The sequence below is a fragment of the Podarcis tiliguerta genome, assembly GCF_965153285.1.
Source record: "Podarcis tiliguerta genome assembly, chromosome: 5".
Taxonomy (NCBI): domain Eukaryota; kingdom Metazoa; phylum Chordata; class Lepidosauria; order Squamata; family Lacertidae; genus Podarcis; species Podarcis tiliguerta.
The window spans coordinates 65,337,596-65,363,432 of record NC_139538.1 but is presented as its reverse complement, the minus strand read 5'-3'; the positions used below and the strand labels follow the sequence as shown (position 1 = coordinate 65,363,432).

Below are 25,837 nucleotides of genomic sequence, written 5' to 3'. Positions count from 1 at the left end.
TACTGTAATATTTGGAGAATAGCTCCAGTTTTAAAATGTAGGATGCAAGGTGTTCTCATTAACCAACATCTAGCACCTTTGCCAATGCCTTAGGTTTAGTTCTGTGTGGAATGCATGCGACAACAGGGAATATTTGACAACGAAGAATTTCACATTGTACAAATCAGTTCAATAATACTGCTTTCTGGGATTTCATACCAGAGTACTTCCTAGCCCTACCTGGAGATTCCAGGGATTGCACCTGAGATCCTTGGACCTAGTAGGCCCTGGGGCAGAACATTATACAGTTGTGGTGCCATGATAATGAATGCTATATGTCACACCCACTTCATTGCTAAGATGGAGAAGGAACTCATGAAGATCTTTATGAATGCATGGAAAGATTCATATTGGAACAGGTGGTAGAGTAGCATCCTTTACTGACTGGGCAGATCACAAACTTCTGCTCCAGTTTCTCTTTTTGATACAGCCCCAGAATCCTTTCCTTTCAGAACTCTGCATGCAATGAAGATGCATTTAACATGCAATGAGTGTAAGGAGGGGAAGAGTTCTTCATACTCTGCACAATTAGCCTGTATAAAATATTTTCACAGAGTAGCATCTTATGTGCCAGGTCCCTGGGACTGGATTCCTTTTTTTTCAGGGGGTGAGAATAAGGCCTCTGAATAAGAAAGGACATTGCATGTAGCTCCACACCCAGAAGCGTGTCCCCAAGAGAAGCCCAATGGTTACTAGGGCACCTCTGCCCCAAATATGTTGCATTGTCTCTTGTGACTTGGAATGCAACAAGGGACTCCCTTGCTGTGCTGGAGTAAAAGATTGCTGGAGCAGCTGCACTTTACAAGTAATTGAAGGCACATTTTCCCCCCTTAGTAAAGGCAGACCTTACAACTGAGCTACTGATTCCAAATGAGGCTCACCCTAAAGCTGACTGTGGCTGAAGCGGTATTAGGGCATTTTTCTGCTGAGCCCTACATAAGGACTTGCCTCATAAGGGCCAGCCCTGCCATGATCTGAGGCTAGCCTGTTGGCTCAGGCACCAGATTGGTGGGGTGGTGAATTGTGCCCCCTCCCCACCTGCTCACTGCTGCCTCCACTGAATATTTGCCCTGAAACCATTTGCCACTTGTGTTCATCCCCTGGCTACTTACCTACCCAATACTGCAGGCTGCCCTAGCTACAAGGATGCTGGCTCCCTATGGAGCAATGTGAACAAAACCTGTGTTATCCAGGTACACATGAAAGGATTGGTGTTGTCATCTTAGGAGTTGCCCTGGGCATCTGGTTAGTCATGGTTAGATAAAAAAAAAAGTTGAGCTCCATGTACTATTGGTCTAATGTGGCATGACATTACTCATGTTCCCTTTAAGACATTAAAAATGCCTAAGGGTTTAGGATTAAAAAGTGGATTCCCCTGCCACCCACCTTATAAATTTTTTGAAACTCCTCACAGTTTCAAAATGTAATTGCCATGGTGTCTTGGAAGCTGTTGTATGATTAAAACAAGACCTTGTGGAGTGGGTTAGTTGTTTTTAAGATCTAGGCCATGGTAGATAAAATCATTTGTTAGCATTTTGCAGCCTCCCTATATAATTTGCATTCATTATGGTCCCTAAAGAATTGCAGATCCTCAAAAAAGGATACCTTTCAGAAGTAATGTGTTGGTGTTTACATAGGCCATGTATATAACATTTCACAAAGTAACATAAATACAGAAGACAGCTTCCCCCTCCCTGCAAGAGATGGAAGCCTGCAATCTAACAATGATTGGGGGTGCGGGTGGCATTTATGTGCAAATGCAGTTAGATGCCCTTAGGCTATGTTTTGTTTGGGGGGTATTTCAAATTTCGAAAGAGGAAAATAACTTAGATGTCATTGAGTGTCTTCAATGATTTCCATACAGATGCTTCTTTTAAAATTGGTTTCTGCATCCATAAGAGCATAGAACATATGATATTGATGTGGTGCAAGAAAAGATTGGGGGGAAATCAAATTAGAAATGATACACATACCATTGGGAAATATGCAATCAATAAAGCTTTGCACGTAAAACTATGATGTAATATTTTATTTGCATCTGCACTCAGAATGAATGAAAGTGTCTTTTTATGTTCTATTCTGTTTTAAAGAATAAAAAAGAACTTTTTTTCCACTAGTTTCAGGATGATTTGCCTCAGAGTATGTGAAATGACTCCCAAAGAAGAAAAATTAAAGCAGCACACACACATTTGTTTTCTTCATTTTATAATAAATTTTGTGTTTTTTCCAGTGAAAACTATAATAGGCCATATTCTTTGTAATCAAATTATCCTTTCTCTGAAATACATCCCAATTCTATTTATGCCTACTCAGAAATAGATAACAGTGATGTTCTCTTGAGTGAGCCTTGACAGGAACTTTGAGGACTCATTAAAGCCTGCCGCAAAAAAAGAAAGACAAGTTTCAAATGCCCCCTAATTTTTCTCCAACATAGACTGAAACCTTATCTAGAGAATAATCCATAGTTTTGCACCTGTAGAATTTCCCCTATAACCCATACAGGTTTAATGTAGTTCAGTAGCTCTATTAGTCTGCCCTCAGCAGGGATAGTCAACGACTATCCTTCCCACTCTAGGCTTTTGGCTGTAAAGCATCCTTTTCATAGGGATTTATGAAGCCTCAGATTGGTTGGGGAATAGTATCTAATCTTTTCCAATTCTTTTTTTGGGGGAAGAACTCAACTCAAGTTATTTCCAGGTTAAGTTGAGGGTTTCTTTTGAAGCTTAACCATCTGTACTCAGAAGTGTTCCTTTAATTTAATAGGATTATTTATTCCTAAATAACTGACGCTGGTGTTGGGAAAGATGGAGGGCACAAGGAGAAGGGGATGACAGAGGACGAGATGGTTGGACAGTGTTCTCGAAGCTACCAACATGAGTCTGACCAAACTGTGGGAGGCAGTGGAAGACAGGAGTGCCTGGCGTGCTCTGGTCCACGGGGTCACAAAGAATCGGACACAACTAAAGAACTAAACAACAAAACAACAGCAACTGTATATAGTATTGCAGCCTTAATCTACCCAAAAGGGGAATGATGTTACTCACATGGAAGCCTTCATCTACTTAGTCTACAGCATGTATTGTTATTAGATAATGAACTTATCTTATTAGTGCAACTAGAAAGTATGTGCCTAAGTAATATTGTAACCAGTTCAGACTAGGATTTAATGATCAGCAAAGATCCTATAGAGACCACACATTAACTTGGGGGGGGGGGGAATGCAGCCTAATCCTTTGCAGAAATATTTCACTATCTGTTGATAGGAATAATTTTTGTTTCGTTTCATTTATCTCTTTTTGCTTTTTTCCCTTCCAGAATGCATCCAGTTGCAATGAAACAACATACTCTTCTGGGAAATGAAGTGACCCTAAAGAGTTCAGGTACATTTCTTTTCTTACCAAAAACACATAATTCAAAAACAAAACCAATGTTTGCTACATAAAACATAACCTGAAATGCAGGTATCATACAATTTGTTTGTTTGTTTGTTTTTAAATATTTATATTTTATTGAAAATTTTCGGTATAGAAATGCAGTGAAGGGAATGAATAGGATATCCGAAAGCAAAACCAGTGCTTAAAACTATAATACAATATATATTATTATAATACAATATATGTATATTGGGTATATAAGTAATACGGATATTTTGATATTGCATATTGGTTCAATAGCAGTATCCATCCTATAGAAGCAGTAAAAATGTGTGTGTGCCTATAAGTAAGTTCATGATGTAATTGATTGCATGCTCAGACACCATGAGCCCACCACCCCACACTGTGTATGAGATTGAATGACCACTTGTGACAAAATCCCTTTTGGTTCAAATTATGTCACAACTTTATTGATTAGAGATCTAAGGGGTTTGGCTTAGGCATTGGATATAACCTGTATCAGCTCGTCTCCTGCTGGTTGATTCACTGAAAGGTTGAGCCAGTGGTGGGGAGTCCTTTGACACATCAAATAGGTACCACCCCACCAAGATCACCTTTTGGAGAAGTGCTATAGCCCTAGTCCCCATCCTCCAGGATCCCTATAACAGGATGCCCTTGTATCTTGTATAAGTATTTTGGCAAGTGTCTTCATATTGTGATATGTCTTTCGTCCATTCCATCATGTCCTCTTGTGCTCAGCCAATTAATATGAACCTACATTTTGAGGATGAATGTTCAGCTGTTTTATTTTTGTGGGCTTGAAGAATGTTTCCAAAATAATAAAAAATGTAAAGATGAAGCTTATTACCACTATTTGTCTGGCAAAAAGCAGACGAGGATCCCTAGCATTAACACTATTCTATTTATATGGAAAAGTGAGAAATCTTTAATTTAAAAATGAAGCTATCAACAAACACCCTAGGTCTGAAGAACGGCTTTTCACTCTTGGTCAGCTTAGTACCTGAGGTTCATTTTGATAATGCCAGTTGGTGTATGTATGCTCATTGTATCTTTTATTCTGGATTTTCTGTTATATCTCAAAGTTTGCTTTCTGATATCCACAGCATGGAGTTAGTCTTGTGCGACTATTTTTGAAGTAGTGAAAAGGCTATTTCTAGTATTAAGTTAGGGGTTACCATACATTACTGTAAACTTGTCACTTAAAGCAACATCAGGGTTTTTTTAAAAAAAATAATAATATTAAAAACAAGTTTAGGAAGCAACTGGGTTTTTTGGGGGGTTGTTTTCAAATTTTGATTTTCTATGCAGAAAAGCTCCCCCCTTTCAGGATAGTAGTGGAAAGGGTTAAATCCCCTCTTCCTGCCCGTCTTCAGGAGACCTGAACTTGGTTGACTCTAATCACACATTTAAAGTAAGGTTAAGTTATACCCTTAGGGGGTTTTCTGCATGTGACACTTGAAACATCACATGGAAGCGTGCTTGTGGTTTTTATTTTTAATTCATAGCCAATGTAAGGCTGATATTTGAATTACAGACTAGCAAATTCAAAAACCAGCTTAAATCTTCTATGGATGTTTTAAACAACACGCGTTGCTGCTAAATAAAATAAAATAGCTTTTTCCCATTCTCAGGCAAATCTGTCGGCCCATCTTCCTTCCTTTCACTAAGCTTTCACTTTTCCCTCCCCCTGAAAAAATGTATATGAGGAATATCTCATTCTAACTTAAATGTTCAAATAAGCTGTAACAAGCTTATTCATTATTAGCACTGACAAACTTCAGCTGGTTTCAAACAGGATAAAATACTATTTAAATGCAGCCAGTCAGTCAGTCACCAACATCTCTTTGCATCAGGTTGCTGACAGGTCCCTGTGTTATTGTTCAAATTTAGTTGGGAGGAAACAGGTTGAAGGAAAGCAAAGCCAAAGATATTATGATGAGTAATCCACTGTAGTTTCATATATATAGTAGTCTTAATTTCCTTTGGGACAAGGACAAAAGGGGCTATAGGGTGAAGAAGCAAAATAATAAAACATGTTAACATGAGAAATGCAGGCTAGCTTTTGGATGTGAGGTTGTTCACTGTGTATTAAAACTGCACTGTGATTTGTGTGCCATGGCTGGCTTCTTGGTGTTCTATTTTCTTTTATTCACTGCCCTCTAGAGGTACTAACAATATAACAACAACTGCCAGCTGCCATTTGCTGTTTGCTATTATTTAGCAGGTAGATCTTTGCTCTATGCCCCTCCCCACCACCCCCAAAAATGAACTTCTCCATCATTTTAATCCCTCTCCCTCCTTTCAGATAAATTCACAATTCCCGGATAAAATGGATACCATCCATTTTAAACAGCAGTGTGCACTAAAGTGCTTATTCCTATAACTGTGTGTTCATAAGCAATTTATGTGCTGGCTTTGCTGAAAAGGTCCATTACTCATCACACTTGAGGGATGTAAAAATGTTGGAGTTCTCAGCTTCTCTCAGCCCCACTCCCCGCTCCCCCTTGCCATTTAAACCCAGCTATTATGTCTCCATACCATTGTGATTTGACTCATTTGCAGAGTGTAGAAAAAGAGGTCAAACTCTCAGTGTCGTCTTTCTAGAGAGAACTGAGTAGGAAGCAGCATGCAGTTCCCCCCCACTCTTTTTCTTTAATTTCCTTCTGTGCTTCAGTTAACTCTCGACTTCATCTAACTCTGCCAGATAATGCTGTATGACTATCAGCCTCTCAGCTTCTCTGCTGCTCCTTTCTCTGACCCCGGACATGGAAAAAAGTAGTATCAAAGGATGGGGGTTCACCCCTTGAATTCTGGCTCGGGTTTCCAGCACTTGTTGAAAGCATGTGTATGCACAGCCTTTCAGCTTTCCTTACCTGACACAACTTGGGGGGGGGGGGGCAAAGCTTCTCTGATGGCATTTCCCCGGAAATAAGCAGCCTGGTTTTGAAACCACAATGTATGCTCTGCATACTTATGAGGGGATTCCAGTGTTTTCCCCTCACCTACATGTGCAGCATGAAGTGTGTATTATCCTTGGATGAGATAGCAAGTTTTTTTAAAAAAATAAGAAGAAGAATAAGAATTCAATAAGCCTATCCTTGTCAGAAGATGTGCCATATTTTCTAGTCAAACCTAAATGGTGCAAACAATTCTGCTTGAACAGTAAATTTCTCAGTGGTAATCACGTAATGTTCCATATCAGTATATTTTAGCTACAGCATACTCCTTGAAATGTTGCTTTATAGCTTTCAACATCATTTTTCATTTTGGCCATGGCTGTTAACACAAGATGGGTCATTGCATGCTGCTGCTTCTGCTACCCAAGCAGGGTAAAAATCAGGACACTCTTCACAGATTGGGGTTCTATTATAGGTATGGACATTGGGGCTTTGCGTCATCTTTGCAACTATCTGTTAATTTAGCACAGCCTAAGCTGATCTTATGAGGCCAGAGGGGAGATTGCAGTACCAGTAAATGGTGTTTCCTTGCACTCTGACTTCTGTCGTGGTGTCCTGTTGCGCCAGAAGCAGTTTAGTCATGCTGGCCACATGACCTGGAAAGCTGTCTGTGGACAAACGCCTGAAAGCGAGATGAGTGCCGCAACCCCATGGTCGCCTTTTACTGGACTTAACCATCCGGGGTCCTTTACCTTTTTTTTACCTGTAGTACCAGACTCACAGCTATCAAAGTTCAGTCCCTTCAGAACCTAAACTGTTTTCTGTCACCCAGCTCCAAACTCTGGTTGCTCAGCAATCCTTTAGCATATTCAGAGCCTGTTTAGTATTTCAAAGATTAAACTTCATCACATTAAGACTGTGGCGGGCTGGAAGGGGGGATACATTAAACATGTTGGTACATCACATAGTTTTAATACTTGTGAAAAGTCTGGCATTAATCAGATTGCTAAGCAGGTGTCATGGACTGGCTGAATATAGAGGAATGGTAGGAGGAACCAGCCGGGAAACCCCCATAGGAACCCCCAGGGGGAGAAGGCTCAGAGCCAGGGGATTGGTAGTGGGACAACAATGAGTGACCAGAGGGAGAAGACTGGGGGGAGGAGGTGTCGGAATCTGGAGGGGCAACAGGGTTTAGTGAGCAGGAAGAGTCTATGGCAGAGTGCAGAGTTGCAACCAGCTCACCTCCCTGTCTTGGTCTCTGAGAATAAAAAGAGCAGAACAGAGATTAGTTGTGCACAGATGCACATCAGTTGTGCACAGACGCAGTTTGAGACTACGTAGGAAAAAATAAAATTGGATTCACAACTGAGCCCAAAATGAATGGTTGGCAATATGGGGGGGGGGGGGATTTTGCAAATTATTCTCTGGGAAAAGACTGAAATTCTGAAATATTATAAAGGAACTCAAAAAGAAAGAGAAAAGCTTCAAACATTTGTCAGTAAATTATTTTCTGTGAAATTTCAATTTAGCCTTATTTTGTTGTCAAGTTATTTGGGTGTGATCCTTATTTGACATCTGATACTGTTTCTAGGAAATGACCGCCCACTATGTTTGCAGGAAAACTGATAATCCCCAAGGAATGACAAGGCTTTAGATCCTTAAATACCAATGAACTGGTATCTCCTGAGTCAATTGACTCTTTATTGTCAAGAACAAAAGTGAATAGTACTGAAATAGATATACTACTCAGGATCATTTAGAGAACCCCTTCTCTACAGGAACAGATGTTACACACACATAAATAGAAATTAAAGTAAATTGTTGGCCCTTATGGGAGAGATCAGCAAATCCACTTCCATGTCTTTCCTAGCAGCCATACTGACCTTGTGGCCCATAAGTTTCCTGGAAAGGGAAGAGAAATACCAGCTATGGTTTATTGCCACCCAATTTTTCTGTTGTGTATGTATTTTGCTCTGTTGCTTGTGTGGTAGTCTTTGTTCCATTCTCTTGAATTGAACACATTCAATGAAGAGCAGGCTATAAATACTTCTACTACTTCTTCTTCTACTTCTTCTTCTTCTTCTTCTTCTTCTTCTTCTTCTTCTTATTTCTATTTCTAAAATGGAATAAGCCTTTGATTTTCAGAACAGGTCACATTCAAAAATTACTATTTGTAATTTGTTGCTGTGTTAGTTCTGTGAAGGAGATGGTGTGTATCAATTCCTACAGAAAACTTTGAGGAGCTCAGTTTTTGCACCTGTAAAACACAAAATAACAGGTGAAAGGTTCCCCAGACACTTTTACTGGAAAACATTTCCTCTGGTGACTCTGGGGGCAGTCTGCAAGGTCATCCAGTTTTGAAACTATATAATCTTTTTATGTTGTTGTTAGCTCTGTTTCAGTAGATTTTATTTCTTCATCCTGGGGAGAGAGAAATATATTTCACAGAATGCTTTGCACCTAATGATAATCTGTGCAGGCAAATCTATATAACATACCATCCGCTTTTATTACTGAGCTCTGCATGCTTTCCTAGGATATGTCAAAGAAAGTTTAGGTCAAGAGGTATCATTTTAAAAACTGCCAAATCCGTTAAACATTGCTGTGCATTTTTTATCTGTTTAGTGAGACTGCTTAGTGACTTCAAATACTTACATGGCTTTTGCAATATTGTTTTGATATATTTTGGGAAGGGAAAAAAATCAGGAAATTGTCATGGGCACTCTGTTTTGCTAAGTAATGTTCTGTGGTGAAAATATGTACCATGAGGGGTAGCTACCACCTTTTTCCACTGTTGTCATGACAACTGAAACTAATCTCTAAATGTTTAAGGCCAAGGTGAAGAAATTGGTTGGAAGATGCAAGAGGTCTTCAACCGAGTATTCAGAATCTGTCTAATCAGCAAGCTTTTTTCTCTGAAACAACTGTGTGGATACAATTTCCAAAGGCCTCTCCAACTGTTCACATGCCCCAAACCAGTAGGCATTCATCCAACATGGGGTTGTTCTCAATGTGGAGACATCATTTAGCTATCATGAATAGTTGCTGTTGATTAAGATATTCTCGGTGAATTTTTCTAGTTACCCCTTTAAAGCCATCTGTGCTAGCAGCTAGGGGCTTATTTGGGCATCCTGGCTTCCATAAGGTTTGCAGAGTGCAGTAAAATACTTAGAAATCAGTGTCCATTTTTGTTGTTGCTGGGGTCAGGAACTTAAATCCACTTAAAATGTGCCATAGACTGCTATGGCAGTGAAGTCTGGCTGTATGGCCATCACCAAGACCATCATACTGGACCCTACTAGCTGCTGTGATTTATAAAGACCCATCAGACTTTTCAGTAATCAAAGTCATAATGCTTATGTTTGACTATGCAGTCTACACCAAATTAAAGAGATACTTCAAATTACTGTGCATGGAGAGCTGAAGGTGTAAAGGGCTCATTAAAAATATTTCTTTTCCCATTGGAAATAATCTTTACAGAAAATTTGCAGTTGCAAGGACGGTGCTGGAGTTGAAGGCAGTGAAGACGGAGGTTACACAATGAAATGGGGACGGAAAATACGCAGAGATTATAAGACTAAAGTTACTGGCTGATAAATATTTACTCAAATTAATAACATGTAAATTTAAAAGGAGGCATTTAAAGAGAACAAGAGCATAGCAGCAGTGACATGCACATTTTTACTGTTTGAAATTTTTATCGCCTGCAGTTTCATAAAAATATATCAAGGTGGTATGTAACATAAGCATCAACAGAAACATCAACAAATACTGATTGGTTAAAAAGGGTGGAAATGTCTTAAAGTCCTGTCTGAATGGTTCAGTTTTCAGACAATGTCTGAATGAAGGCAAAGGTTCCTGCCAAACCTTTACTGGTAAGTGTCAATTGAACTTGATTGTTGTGTGGGACAACCACTCATCACAGGACCTCAGTGATGAAGGTGGAGCAGTCCTTAGGCCCAAGTTGTTTTGGGCTTTGTGAAACAGCACAAACTTGGCCTAGTAGCAGGTATGCAACCAGTGAAGCTGTATCAGCAATGGGGTAACATGTTGCCAGTAACTTGGTGCTATGAAGTATCTGGCTGCTGCATTCTGCAATAGAAGCAGCTAGTTATAGCTTTTACTAAACTAGTGTACCAGAAGGTTTGCAGTAGAATTTTTATAAAAGCGAACTGAATAAATGAGACCCTCACACATAAGTGCACCCTTTTCCTCTATCCTCTGGCACTGCCACAAGGAGGAATTTCTCAACTTTTACTTCCTAAAGGTAACTTTAAACAGCTTTGATATCAAAACTCCATCTCTCCTCCACCCCAGCCTCCATTGCAGCCTGAGGCTGTGTGCTCCTGGAAAGCTTCATGTAAATCCTTACTCCCACAGAGCCCAGGAGCAAAGACTAAAGGCAGCTCCCTTTCTAAATTGAGATTTGTAACCAAATACCTTTGTCACCTGATCTAGGGTTAAACAATCATGTGTTAGCTAGAAGAAAACAATAGTTACTTATCAACCCACGAGGTCAGTGGCTTCTTTAGGGTTGCTATATTCTGAAGAGCAAAAAAGAGGACACACTTTTACTTTTAATTATGGATCGCTTTGATGACTCTCATTTTGCATACCCATGAAAAAAGTGTGTCCTGGAAAACAAGGACATATGGCAGCTCTACTCTGGTGGAATTTCTCCATGCTAAAGCCTGCAGTAAAACACATTTCAGCATTCCCCATTTCAGTATCAATTAAATAATTATACCTTAGAGGCTGGAACAGCTAGACTTTTAAGTAAGATGTGGGGAGTCTGTCTTACAATGGAGGCTTGACCCTCACTCCCCTTCCAGAGACTCTCTTTAGGCTGCTCTCCTAAATCTCAATGGGTGGGGTCAAAGAGAAAATACATACATTCTAGGTTTACCCAGCCATCTTTCTCCAAAGTAAAGCATAGGTATCCTATTTATCTACTTGCACCTTGACATGCTTTCAAACTGCTAGGTTGGCAGGAGCTGGGACCAGACAACGGGAGCTCACCCCATCGCAGGGATTCAAACTGCCGACCTTCCGATCGGCAAGCCTTAGGCTCTGTGGTTTAGATCACAGTACCACCTGTGTGAATTGGTATTGGACAGCAAATATGTTTTTTTTGTAACAGTTGTTAGTTTCACACATAGTTTTTTGATGGTTTTTTATTTCTTTACTCAAGATTAAATTCAGAGGAAATGTGGCAAAAATTCCTCTTCCACAGAAGCAAAAAGATTGACAACCAGTGCATCCTTGGATATACTGTCAGATCTATTTGCTCTGCAGTTGGAGTGAAATAATAAAAATGCAAGGGATTCAGCATTCATTTAAAATCTAATTCAGGCATATGTAGAAATGTAATTTTTCTAGTGTTAACAGACTTATTTTTGTGGCTTGCAGCATTTTTAAATGACAAAATTATTCACCTCACTGATCTGGGTTTCCTCTTTCTTTGAAATCCCCGCAACAGTAAATCAGGTAGATTAACTAGGGATAAACCACAAAGAACATCTTCCCAATATATAGGTGCATACAATGTTTGAAGAAGCCTGAAAAGATGTTCAGAAATCTTTAATCAACCTCAGAAAGTTTACTGTAGCAACAACAAAAAACAACACTATGCTTTTCCTTACTTTAGTGCTCAGTAATTGTGTGATAAAATAGACTTGAAAATGATTGAAATGTTACTGGTGGAATTAGCATTTTAAAAATGCTTTACTGTGTTCTTGTGGATATGCTCAATGAGGAAGCAACTGCAAAGGAATCAATAAGCAAAGTAATAAAACACACACCTGCTAATTCTCAATGACTTCTGTATACAGACAGTGATCTTTCCATTCATTAAAGGATTCTGGTTCAAAAGAAAATCCTGCTAGTGGGAGGGGGGAGGCAGTTTTCCAGATTTGCCCTCCAGTCTCCCGCCCAACACTATTCCAGAAGGTGATTTAACATTCCAGAACAGATTATGTGGGAATGACACAAGAGGGAAGGGGAAATAAGTGAAAGTTACCTTCCTGCTTCCACCAGTAGGAGTGTTCCATGACCAGAATTCTTCTTGCTAATTTACTTGTTTAATGCTTGTATACCATCCTTTCATTAAAAAAGACCACACTGGTGTACAACAGATACGTGTACAGTGAAAACCACATAAAAATCTAAACTGCAGCCCACTAACTATAACATAATTTTAAAATTATTATTTAATTGTCTGGATCAGCCTGGCAGCACAGAAAAGAACACTGGGCTTGAGTCTCATGTTGGGCGAAAGATTCCTGCACGTCAGAGGGTTGGCCTAGAAGACCCTTGTGGTCCCTTCCGACACTCTTAAGAGCATGCATTTTCTCAGAGAAGGATAGATGATAGAAAGATAGAGGATCGATAGATGATAGATAGATAGCTAATAGTATTGTTATGCAGTGCCAGTTCAAGATATTTTGCTGCCTGAGGCTCAGTGCAAGTGATGCCTTCCATTTCTAAGGCCAGCACATTAAAAAGCATTGCTGCATCATTGGAAAAGGAATTCCCGCCTTCATCTGGTTTGCCTAACCTTCATTCATGGTTTGCCTAAAGCAAGAACCAATTACTAAGAACCACCACCACCAGTGGGGTGGCATTCAGTAGGTCCATTGAAATGAATGAATGAATGTGTCTCAGATCCATTCATTCCAGTGGTTCTACTCTGAATTCTTGGTGGAATAGCAACTCATGTCTCTTGTTTTCCTTCCCTCTAACATGTGTTATGCTGTGCTGGTTTTGGAATTTCTTGCTGTTTAAGGAAGACGGGAGCACACAAGAACACTGCACATTTATAACCCACAGACTCTAAGTACCTAGCACTTACCAAGGAAACTCACGGCAGCACATATTAGATTACAAAGCAGTTTCATTCCCATCCATTTTGTAGCTCAGCCCAGACCTTCTTAGCTACAGACTGCCATCAAACACTGCCTTCTCTGGATCTAATCTCATTTTTTTAGTCTTCACAAAACACAAATCAAGTATTCTCACCACATTGTGGGTTGTGGAAACATCATTCCAATGTATTTCAGTTCTGTCCTCTCCAGTTTTTGCCCTGGGGGCCATTTGCAGGGGACCTGAAAAGAGGAAGCTAGTGTCAGTGGCAGAGATGAAGGCTGATGATCAATCCATGTAAAGTAAAAGCAAACTTTTTGCCAGGGAGGGGCAGAAGGCATGGTCTGTTTTATTAGCAAAGCCCTGCTAAATGTGCAGATTGTGGAAGCATGTACCTTGTTATTGGCTCACTAAGTATGTTGTCTGCTTCTCTTTCCCACTGCTGTTTTCAAGCACCTCTGACCCTGGCACTGCCAGGCCCCATCAAAAATAATGAAGCCTGACAAATACAGCTTTAAATCTCACGGCTTTTCTCCTCCAGCCTACTATGCTGCTCCTGCTTGCCTGTTGTTGTCATCATTAGGCATCTGATACAAACTAAGTAAAAGTGGTGGTTAGATTTGATTTACAAAATGGGGAAAAATCAGTTTAATTATCAGTATATAAATTTGTAATATTACATTGAAGCTTCCCCCCCCCCCCAAAAAAAAACCCACACAACCCAACACATTCACTGGCTGGGGATGAGGTTGTGCTCTTATCAAGAAGTAATGACAGACATAATACCAAAAAAAAAAAAAGAGCAGAGATGTGAATACATTTTTTTTATGCTATGCTTGCCATCAATGGGAATGTCAGATATTTATCCAGCTATATGCATGACTGGTGCCAGAAATATTGATGCTAACTGAAAAATTATTTATTTATTTGATGCTGCTTATTTGTTTAAATTGTTTTTCAAGCTCTAAACAAGAGAGTCCTTAGCAGATGCTCTCTGGGAGCTGGATATGTATTTTAAGGCAGTATCTAGGTTCGCACTATTCAAAACGTTTTGTTATCCTAAAAAAAAATTGGTAAATTGCTAAGTGAGCTACCTACTCTTGTCCTACTGAGAAAGGATTCCAGAGTAGAATAAAACACTCATTGCATCTGAAAGATCTTCTTTTGCATCTGAATGTGAGACAACAGGACATTTTTTGCTCAGTCTTACTATGCCTGTATAAGAAACTATTTGCTTATCATAGAATTGTTTAGATAAGCAAATGTTGTGTGGTAGGGCAAATAAATGAAGTTTTATTTGGGTCACTATAGATTAAAGGTAAGGTGAACATTTGCTTTAAGCTCTTTCTAAGTTTATGGGACTATTTAAGACCTGGCGGAATAAGATTATCCACTGTTCAGGTAAGCATTCATCACACCCCATAATCCTTTTAATTAGTACCTTAAACTTTCAGACCTCTAAACAAAATGCAGCTGTTATTTTTCCTATGTTTAAGCTTTGTTTGTTTTAAAAGCCTTATTTTTACAACTAAACAACTAGGTATACTGCAGTAATCCACCAGTTTTCATTTCTGACATTGATATTGTAGATCCACTGAGTGGGCAAATATCTGTTTAGTTTAGTTTTCATAAAGGTAATAAAAACAATTATTTGGAAGTTTTCTGGATACATAAGCTGATGTCCACACTCCTCCGAGAAACCAATTATTTGTGCCTGGATGCTTTGCACAAACTGGCAGATTTGTGTGCAAAGGACGCTAAGAGCAGATATCACTGATGCTGAGAAGCCTTACTCTAACTCTGTAGCATGATTAGAAAAAGTTATTTCACCATGGAAATGGATTCCGCCTCAAGCTTGTCAGTTTCTTTGGTGTTGTTTGCAGCTTTCGCAACAGGTCTTGATAGTACATAGTGTGTTCTGTGTTACATCTTGCATTTCTTTGGAGAATTGTACATGGAAGGGGCAGAGGGCACAGTCACTGCCAACATTGTTCCCCCTCACCTCTTCAACCAAGGCTATATATATATATATATATATATATATATATATATATATATATATATTTCTTCAGAGCAGAACTTAAATAGAGGTTCCAAGCTTTGGGGTGGAGGCAGTTTGTCTGTTTCACCGTTTCTTTCAGCCTTTCACAGGGGCTTGAGTAAATACACCAATAACAATGGTTTTTTTTTTTTAGAAAACGCATTCCCTTTTTTTTTTTTTTTTTTTGAGGGGAAATAAAGGCATGTGTAAAATTTGTTCAGAAACCGCAAAATTCTGTTGTGTTTCCTGGAATATCTGGCACTGTTAGTGGAATTTCAAGCACCGCACCATCAGTTCAGCTGAGAGACAAGCTCCTTTTGACTTGTCCTTCCCCAAATCTGTTTTCATCACAAATGATCTTTGTACCTTTAAGAAATGGTGTCTGTTTACTTCCCACCCACCCCTATCCTTTTTATTTTATGTTAAAGGTTTGTTTGCTTTTTTTTAATATTGTAAGTATAAGGACTCCCTTCTAAGCTGAAGAGGGAGTAGAATGTTTTAAATAAATAAATGAGTTTCTGTACAGAGCTGATACTATGGCTGGAATGATAAAGGCAGCCTGCTGCACAGTGACCTTGAAGGAGAGACACCACACGGAATTTCCCCTCCCATGTCTCGCTTCTAAGACACCATTGGGGGTTATGAAAATGGCAGATAGATGATATCAGAATCCTCAGTGAGAGGCAGGGAAGAGCTCGCTGAATGAAAGACTGGGAGAGGAAAGCTCCCAGGTGAGAGCTAGGAGGCTCTGTCATTTTGTATGTGTGGCTTGGATTAAAAGCTACTTTCAGCAGAGAGAAGATTCAGTAATGGTGCAACTGTTGTTGTTGTTGTTGTTGTTGTTGTTGTATTTTGAGGACCCTGGTGCCAATTTTCTCTTCCCTTATCTCCTGTGCTGTTGCTCTTACAATAATATGTATTTTCTGAGAATCTGTATTCAATTATATCTTTCTTATTATTATAATTCTGTTTCTATAACTGTTTTCCCCCATAAGCAGTTATGGAAGTTTTTCCTTAATGCAATAAGATAAAAGAAACAAATCTAAATAAAAACAAAAGCAGAAAGAGGGAGCTCTTAACTCTTGTCACCCGCAGAAAGTGTCGAGCCTCCCAGCTCTCATCTGGGAGCTTTCTTTTCTTCTCCCAGTCTCTCACCTTGGAAGATCTTCACTTCCCTGCTTCTCACTCGACATAGTGCTTATATATAACTTGTTTTTATTTTTATATTGAATAGATATTTTGTCATTTATTGACATTTGTGTTCTGTGTCACAAACTGCCCTCTGGTTTTTTGATGAAGGGTGGCATATAATTTCTTTCTTTTTTTAGTATCAATAATAATAATAAAATAATTATAATTATAATAAATAAAATAAAACAAGTTTTACACATCTTCAAACAACTCTCAGGTAGATAATCTAGACATGAATTTAAACACTTCATATCACTGGCTTTACAGACATTTTAATGGATAGCTACAAAACATTGGGACGCGGGTGGCGCTGTGGGTAAAAGCCTCAGTGCCTAGCGCTTGCTGATCGAAAGGTCGGCGGTTTGAATCCCCGCAGCGGGGTGCCTAGCAGTTTGAAAGCACCCCCGGGTGCAAGTAGATAAATAGGAACCGCTTACCGGTGGGAAGGTAAACGGCGTTTCCGTGTGCTGCGCTGGCTCGCCAGATGCAGCTCTGTCACGCTGGCCACGTGACCCGGAAGTGTCTCCGGACAGCGCTGGCCCTCGGCCTCTTGAGTGAGATGGGCGCACAACCCTAGAGTCTGTCAAGACTGGCCTGTACGGGCAGGGGTACCTTTACCTTTACCTTTACAAAACATAGGAAAAGTTTGGCAATTCATTCGCATTTAAATTAGAATGTGGAATCAAGATCATGAAGAAGAATTCAGTGTTACACAAATAACAACAACAAAAAGTGGGGAGCTGATTCAACGCCTTCCTAAAACGATTGGAATGTAGGTTGGGCCTGTTAAGAACTAAGAGAAGAATAGATATTCAGCTCTTGCCCATGTTAGGAAATGCATCCTTGATATCAGTTTCACCATTGTGTCAGTAAGAGTTCTGCTATGAAAATAAACACCAGTGACTTCTGCATTTGCAAGAGTTTATCCATTGCATCCCTTTTAGTAGTCTACGAAAGCATCCCCAAGAGATTACCATTCATTTCTTACTGCACTTAAATGTGGTACTGAGTCATATTGTTGGAAATGGAAGTTATTTGCTCACATGAACATCTTTTTTCATGGGCTCTCTAGATCTGGAAGCCTTCAGAAATGTTTGGATGGGTTATTCATAAGCCTCCCCTGTTTCCTCAGTGGGAGTCTTCCCTCTGCTATATCAGAGAGCCTGTTAACCACCCCTTTTTCTGTGGGGTGGAATGAAGTAGAGAATACCTTAATTCTGCCCAGAGGCAAGCAGAACTCTAAAAGCTGATGGTAGCATCAGGGGTCCGTCCAAGACGGATCACAAATTTAATGAAAAGCTTAATAAAACATGTGAACAGAAAAGGCAGTAGGAAAAAGTTTGTCAGCATAGTCTATACATATTAAGTGGCCTATAACATTGAAATAAACTGTAGGAAGGAAGGCAGACCTGAAAGATGCTTAAGTTAGGTTTCAAGGGACTTCAGCAAGTTACATCAAGTGAAGAAAAATGATGAGAAGGACAAAACTAAAAAGGGCTGTGTTGATTGTAATGGAAATTAGATATTACAAGTTTGATTTGGAATTTATGAATTTTAACACAGAAGAAAATAAGAGATAATTGGGAGTTATTAAATAGCAGTTAAATGGAAAGAGTTAAAAAAAATAGCCACAGTATCATATGGGTATACCTTGGGGAAGAGGCATATCTCAGTGGGACAGCATATTGCCCCAAGTCTTGAGGTGGGACTGGGAAAAACTCCTGTAGGATACCCTAGAGAGTCATTGGCAATAGACAATTCTGAACTAGATGGACCAAAGGGCTGACTTAGTATAAGGCACCTTTCTATGAAAAGATAAATTATACCTTAGAACTTGAGGTGGTTATCTTTATAAACTGAAGTGTGGAACCATAAGTCATATCCGTACATAATGAGTACTTGGTGATGTACATGCAAATATACACTGAGCAGAATATCACACAGCTTGATCGAGTCAGGTTCGAGCTGCATTTATTCCAGGAAAATGGGTTTAGCAGTAAAATATTCTGTAAACATTCAGCATAAAACTGTATCATCACCCCACGCATCATCAACATGCAATTTTTGGTGCTCTGTTGTGAAAAATGATCATATTGGACTGGAATAAGGCTGGGCCTACCCAAATTGTGAGCCAACAAGAGAAATTCAACCCATCAGCAATCTCCAGGCTAGGCTAGATGCCAATGTAAAATTACCCTTCAGATAGGTACCAACTGTATTTCTTCTTTCCTTCATAGCACAAAGACAGCACTGAAAGTTGTCAAATGCTTTACTGGGGGATGAATGTTCCTGCAACTCTCTCTCTCTCTCTCTCTCTCTCTCTCTCTCTCTGTGTGTGTGTGTGTTAAGTAGCCTAGCTTTTGCCTCCACATCAACCTGCTGGTTCACCACTGTCATCTTTGAAGTTCTCCTCCAGGTGCCTTTGCCGTCTGAACTGTAATAGATGGCAATCAGGGAGAGAAGGGCTTTTCTCTGTTTTTAGCTGTTCTTATTTTTTATCTGTAAGCCACCTTAAGGGAAAAAGTGGGGTATAAAGAAATATATAACGTAAAGGGTGTTTCCTCTGCTTCTTTCCCCATGCTTTTAGCCAGAATCCAGTGTTGATGTCGTATAGGCACCAGGTGTATTTACTATCTGGTCTAAACCACTGAGCCTCTTGGGCTTGCTGATTGGAAGGTCAGCGTTTCGAATCCCCACAATGGAGTGAGCTCCCATTCCTCTCTCCAGCTCCTGTCAACCTAGCAGTTTGAAAGCACACCAGTGCAAGTAGATAAATAGGTACTGCTGTGGCAGGAAGCTAAACGGTGTTTCCGTGCACTCTGGTTTCTGTCACAGTGTCCTGTTGTGCCAGAAGCAGTTTAGTCATGCTGGCCACACGACCCAGAAAGCTGTCTGTGGACACACACCGGCTCTCTTGGCCTGAAAGCGAGATGAGTGCTACAACCCCAGAGTCACCTTTGACTGGACTTAACCATCCAGGGGTCCTTTACCTCTTACCTTTACTATCCGGTGGGTTTTCACTTTGTGTTGCAATCCTTTTTAGCATTAAAAGTTGTTTCTTATTAACTGTAGTTCCTCTATTGTATGTTAAGATCTGGTTGTAAATGTTCTGGATCTTTTAAAAAATAAATAAATGAAGAAATAAGTTTTAAACAAATGCTCAAAAAGAATTCTTACAGAACGTAGATTGGGATAAACTGGCAAGTGATATCATGAAGACAGCATGGAGTGAGCAGTATTTTTGGCATGCTGATCAGTAGTTCAACATATGCTCTGGCATATCGCAAACATGTGGTGAGGGTTTAACTCTCTGTCTGTCTTGTAGCCTAATCCAGATTTCATAGGTTTAAGCTCTTGGCATGCGTACCGCACATTCACATGATACTTTACAGTAATCAGAAAAATAATAATTCTGCGGTGGTTTCAGCATCCAAGGTTGGGTGTTTCATTGCACCGTTCTCAGCTCTTCATCTAAATCTATGCAAAATCAAACCACTTCAATTTTGCCTTGTCTTGATATCTATTTGAAGCCTTTTTATTTCCTCTGGTGTTTTTAATTTGTTGCTAGTTTTAGTCTGTTTGATCTTTGTTACATGTTCTGTGTTACTGTTTTTTTGCAAGAAACTCTGAATCTGTTTTTAAAGTATTTTGTAAATCGCTCTAAGAATTCCATTACAATAATTGGAAATGCAATTAAATGAGCAATTAGATATTATAGGTATTCTACAGTCACACAGGTTTTGAAATAAGTGGAAACAATTCTTTCAGGCGGTTTTTGTTTCGTGTGAGCCCCAAAGATGTGGGAGGTTAGAAATTGAAATAAATGAACATTACTCATCTAAAGCATATCAGATCAATTTGAACTGCCAAGCATAAAATTTAGTGGTAAGTGAAAATCATTTCCCCCTATACCACCCTTAAGTAATAATGCACACATTTTGCCATAATAGACACAGCAGTTGGCACTCAGCACCAAATGCTTATGTTTGAAAATAAATGGTAATAGTCTGGCCTGCAGGTCTGATGGCAACAGATTGATTTGATTGTTAGACTTATTCATTAATATATGCTGTACTAGTGTTTGTCACACAATCCGTGTACCTTAAAGTCTGATGCCAATTATTTTCACTGCCAAGTTGTCAGTTGGCAGCCTGCTTTTACTTGTGCAATTTTCCCTGAAGACTATGAAACCAAATGATGCACAACGAACGGAAGACATGTTTTATTTAGAATGATTATTTCAGGTGTTTCTCTCTGAAAATGATTCTCTGTGAAGCTGTACTGTAGGCATGACAGTTGCGTATATGTGAATGGAAGTTGGTTCTCTTGTTTCGTTCTGATGAAAGGTTCTGTTCTCGAGTCAGTTGGTGTATTTGTCACATAACTTTTCTCCCCAGAATGCTGTTGCTCTAGAGAGGATCTCCAGAAATTGCCTGCCACTGGTATAAGGCCTTGCAATGGATAACAATTGCAACTCCACTGATCACTTGTTTTCACATTAATATTTATTTAATTTGAGTTGCCTCTCTTCAACGTTCAAGGCTACTTCCAATAAAGAAAAAATAAAAGACGATTTCATCCCCACCCTAACAAAATCACAGAGAGTAATTGGATATAAATGGTGCACTCCCAGCAGCAGTAGGCTTTACATCTTCCCTGAAGATCAATACAGGTTTGAACTCATTTGATGAGACTGTTTGATAACTTTGAAGCAGTTCTGGGGAACACCCTGCACTTTGCCGCTGATGTCCACCTCTTACATAGTGTAGACACATGAAGCAAGTCCTACTGTTATTACTATTACAGTCGTACCTTGGAAGTCAAACAGAATCCATTCCGGAAGTCCGTACGACTTCCAACACATTCAGAAACCAAAGTGTGGCTTCTGATTGGCTGTGGAAACCCCGTTGGACATTTGGCTTCCAAAAATAGCTCGCAAACTGGAACAGTCACTTCTGGGTTTGCGGCATTCAGCAGCCAAAAGGTTTGAGAACTAAGCTGTCGTAAAACCAAGGAACGACTGTATTTATTAAATTTGTATACCATCCTCCTTCCATAGATCTCACAGCGGTTCACAATATAAAATTCAATGTAAAAACACAAAATGCATGATGGAACAAAAAAACACACAGGAATAAACCTCCTGATCTCCTCCCATAAACACATTTAAATGGGATATAAGATATTAATCAGCCAAAGGACAGACAGACAGCTTACAGCAACAGTAATAAAGGGTCTTTCCAGCAACGTGTCCTTCTTGCACCATTCCAACACAGATTAGGTTCTAGCCAAGGAACAGGGACCAAGGCAAACTTGCTACAAACACCAGAGTATTTAAACTTTATATTGTGTTGAGTCACTCTCTGACTGACTCACTCACAAGTTTGCTGGCTCACACTTAACCAGCTGCCGGTGTAAAACAAGCACACCTATGTCAAACCTTTCTTGTCCTTTTTGTCTGCATGCCTAACATGCACTAACATAAAAGTCCTCTTATTTCCCCCATATTGTCGTTGCCCTAAATTCATTGTCTCAGTGGATACAGAAAGTGTAAGCACTTGCAATAAGAATGCCAAGTCTTATAATTTATTGAATTGAACAGCATGCATTTGTTTATGGAGAGAGAGAACCAAGTTTTCTGCCAAGAATAAATTAGTTTTATGTTGAAACTATAGCTCTCTGCTGAACTATAGGAATTGTTTATGCAAAAGTTCCTGATCTCCATATAATTAATTATTTTATTGATTTCTATGGTTCTCCTTAATTTACTTCAAAGAGGAGAATAACTGTATTACCCTAATCCACATCAGCAAGAAATCAAATGTTAAGAGCAGTTTCATTTGTGATCATGTTGCAGGAGGAGGATTGAACCAAATGAATTTATTTCAAAAGTTGCTTTTTTCATGGTAGCAGTCATAAAATTCAAACTAATTTGTATTTTTTGTGTGCAGTAGATTCTTTTTTAAAAAAAATCAACTTACAAAGGAATAAAAAGAATTGATGAAATTATAGCACACCATATTAGGAGTTATATAAGCCACAGTATATAACATGATACAATGAATATATTTTTATTCTGATTCGTTTGTAATGGAACATAAATACTGAAATACAAATCAAATTTGCTCTGTAACTTGTGTGAATAACTAAAAGAATGAATTTGTAGTTTCTGTTGACTATGTCTGGACCAATTTCATAAGCTGATGGCACAAATGAAAAAGACAAATATCACTCCTGTCAAACTGCATGAGCTGTATACTTCACAGCACAGCACAATTTAACCTATTCTTTTGGCAAATAACCTGACCAAAAGGTTTACTTTTCACACTGCAAAAACTGAAACTCCTGAATGTCACTGGCAAAGGACAGGAAGCTTCATAAACAGGAGCAAATAGAAAGAATGGCTGGTTTCAAGAGAGCTCCTCTGTGCAAAAAACCTCACTTCCATCCCTCATACATATCAATATTCATTTTCCTCTCTCTCATCTCTTTTTCAGAGAATTTGAACTGCTGAAAAAAAATCCCTTGCAAATAAAGGTGACTTTCCCCCCCTTTAATATACCCTGCTACTAACATTCACCCAAGCAGGTGGTTATCCTCCAAAGCAAAATATAAAGTGCAAACCAGCCCTATATCAGTGTTTTGTCTTCAACTGTAGGCAGCAGTGTGCATGGAAATCTCCAGTAACATGTATGGAAAAAGGGGGAAACATAGTTACATTTAAAGCATAGAAATTATTGAGGAGGGAAATCACTCTTCCATACAAATTCAATCTGTTCTGCAACTACTGATAATACCAGAGTACTGTCTCCTTTCTTTCTGGTCATCCTAGTCAGAGTGCACGAAAGCAAACCCATAGTCATGTCCACGTAGATTTGTAACTCTCTTCTATTTACTAATATATCTGAACATGCAGTTAGCTGACCCCATTGATGATTATCTAGTCTAACTTCATGTTTTCCAAAGTGACAGACAGATGCTTCCAGGAAGTCCACCATCAGAATGTGAAAACATCAGTGATCTCCATCTGTAGCTATACTACAGGGGTGGTCAATACGGTGGACTCCAGATGTTGTTGACTGTAAGTCATGGAAGACCTGCTCCCTGCCTTGCAGGCCTTTTCCACCCAGCCTGGGAGGGCACTGCCCAGACTGACTCCAGCTACAAAAGCTGAGACTTCTGAACAGATTCTTGGGCTGGTGTATTGTTTTGTGAGGGATTGTTGGCAGGGGTTATTGCTGTTGCTGCTGGGTTTTATTTTTGGGGTGTCTTTATTTTAGAACTTCTTGTGATTTATATGGAAATTGTTCAGTTTGATTGTGTATTTTTTAATGCTTTATTGATTGATTATGACTACTTTGTTATGTCATTGTGTATTCTTTCCATGTTGTAAGTGGCCTTGAGCATGGTTTGAGCTATGGAAAGGTGGCATACAAATAAAATTATCCATCAACCCCAACCAGCACGGCCTGTAACCAGGGCTGATGGAAGCTCAAGTCCAGAACAACTGGAAGACACAGTGGTGCCTCGCAAGACAAAATTAATTCGTTCTGTGAGTTTTTTCGTCTTGTGAATTTTTTCATCTTGCGAAGCACCACTGTGTATTGATGGTTTCCCATAGGAATGCATTGACGGTTTTTAAAGAAAGGCGCCATACGTTTTCATCTTGCGAAGCAAGCCCATAGGGAAATTCGTCTTGCGAAGCAACTCAGAAAACGAAAAACTCTTTCGTCTTGCGAGTTTTTCGTCTTGCGAGGCATTCGTCTTGCGAGGTACCACTGCATAGGAGTTGTGGAAGGCTGCTCTAACATATGTGGTTGAAAGTGCTGCTCCCTGTTAGTTCCCCGATTGTGGAATGCCCACCCCTGTGAGGAACATCTGGTGCCAAATTTATTTTTTATTTCAGTGCTAGACTAAGACCTGGTTGCTCTCTCAGGCATTTATTATGTAGCTGAATATTTCATTCTGAGAGAACAAGTCACTCTATTGTTGTAAGGGGTTGTGTGTGTGTGCGCGCGCACGCGCGCACATGCGCTTTCATCTCTTCTGATTGCTAATGAAATCATTGTTACTAATTGATTTTTTGTGTACTCTGCCCTGAGTTCAATATGATATACAGTGGTACCTCGGGTTAAGAACTTAATTCGTTCCAGAAGTCTGTTCTTAACTTGAAACTGTTCTTAACCTGAAGTACCACTTTCGCTAATGGGGCCTCCTGCTGCCACCACACTGCCGCCACACGATTTCTGTTCTCATCCTGAAGCAAAGAACCCGAGGTACTATTTCTGGATTAACGGAGTCTGTAACCTGAAGCGTATGTAACCCGAGGTACCACTATAGATAGATAGATAGATAGATAGATAGATAGATGACTACCCAGCACATTTTGGGGGGTCATATGCGTGATCTCTTGCTATGTCTGACTTTATTGCATATTGGCTTTGGTAGATTTATTTTTCCATCAGCATCATTGTACTTCATAGAAAAGAAACTGTCATATCCTCAAAGGGAAGAGAAAAGCCCAACAACAAACCTATTTTCCAATAGGAGGAAGTCAACGTTCATTCTTTCTACATCACCATTGAATCTTTGATTTGTGTACACAGTGGTCCATAAAATAGCATTATAGAAGGAAATGCGATGGGTTCCAAGAAGTGAATAGCAAAGCTATATGCAAAGGTAATCAGCAGTAAGTAATATATTCTTTGCCATCAAAACACCAGTCACAGAAGCTTCTGCTTATGCAAGCAGGAACTTATCTCTCTGATGGCAATGGTGATTGCCTTCCCAAAGGAAGGTGCAAGATATTACAGAATGAAAGTTAACATATTTTATGGATAGTAAGCGTTGCAAGATGAGTTCAATTGAGCAGTTACCCTTCAGACTTAGGAAAACAAAGATTATTGAAACATTTCAGTGTTAAATTTTGATTCCAAAATGAAGTTATTAGAGAGCAAATGAGCTGTATTTGTGGCATGTGGATTTTGATTAAAATTCTTAAATTATATTAATTAAATACTGTGATGACATAACTGAAAAGCCTTGCCTTGGCGGAAGAGACACCAGCCTCAATGCAGCAAAACTGGTGGTTACAGGATTAAAAATAGCTCTTGGCGTTGGTAAAATCAAATCAGATATCTGTTATAATACCAAACCAGCATGATGTAAATGAAAAATCAATTGAAAACATTAAATAATTTTTTTTCCAAATTTTACTCACATTGCATTTACATTATTTTTTTTTAAAGCCCCAATCGGCTATTTGTGATTTGCAGAAATAAGACATCCAATTCAATAATTCAAGGATTTCCTTAAATCTAACATCAATTTTGATCTAATTTCTACATGACAGACTCTGTACGATAAGACATGTGTGACAGACTCAACTTCTCTAGTCTCACAAGGATTGAAAA

General features: G+C 39.3%; 1 protein-coding gene across 17 annotated transcripts in view; it reads left to right on the top strand.

Moving 5' to 3' along the window:
• PCDH15 (protocadherin related 15) overlaps positions 1-25,837 on the top strand; it is a 609,044-nt gene that overhangs the window by 221,213 nt on the left and 361,994 nt on the right. For 16 of the 17 annotated variants that reach the window (XM_083441352.1, XM_083441358.1, XM_083441371.1 and 13 more), the window contains one exon: positions 3,355-3,419. The exons of the other annotated variant lie outside the window; for it this stretch is intronic. The gene's annotated coding sequence lies outside the window, so the exon portion shown is untranslated. The remainder of the gene's footprint in view (positions 1-3,354; positions 3,420-25,837) is intronic. 17 annotated transcript variants of the gene reach the window in all.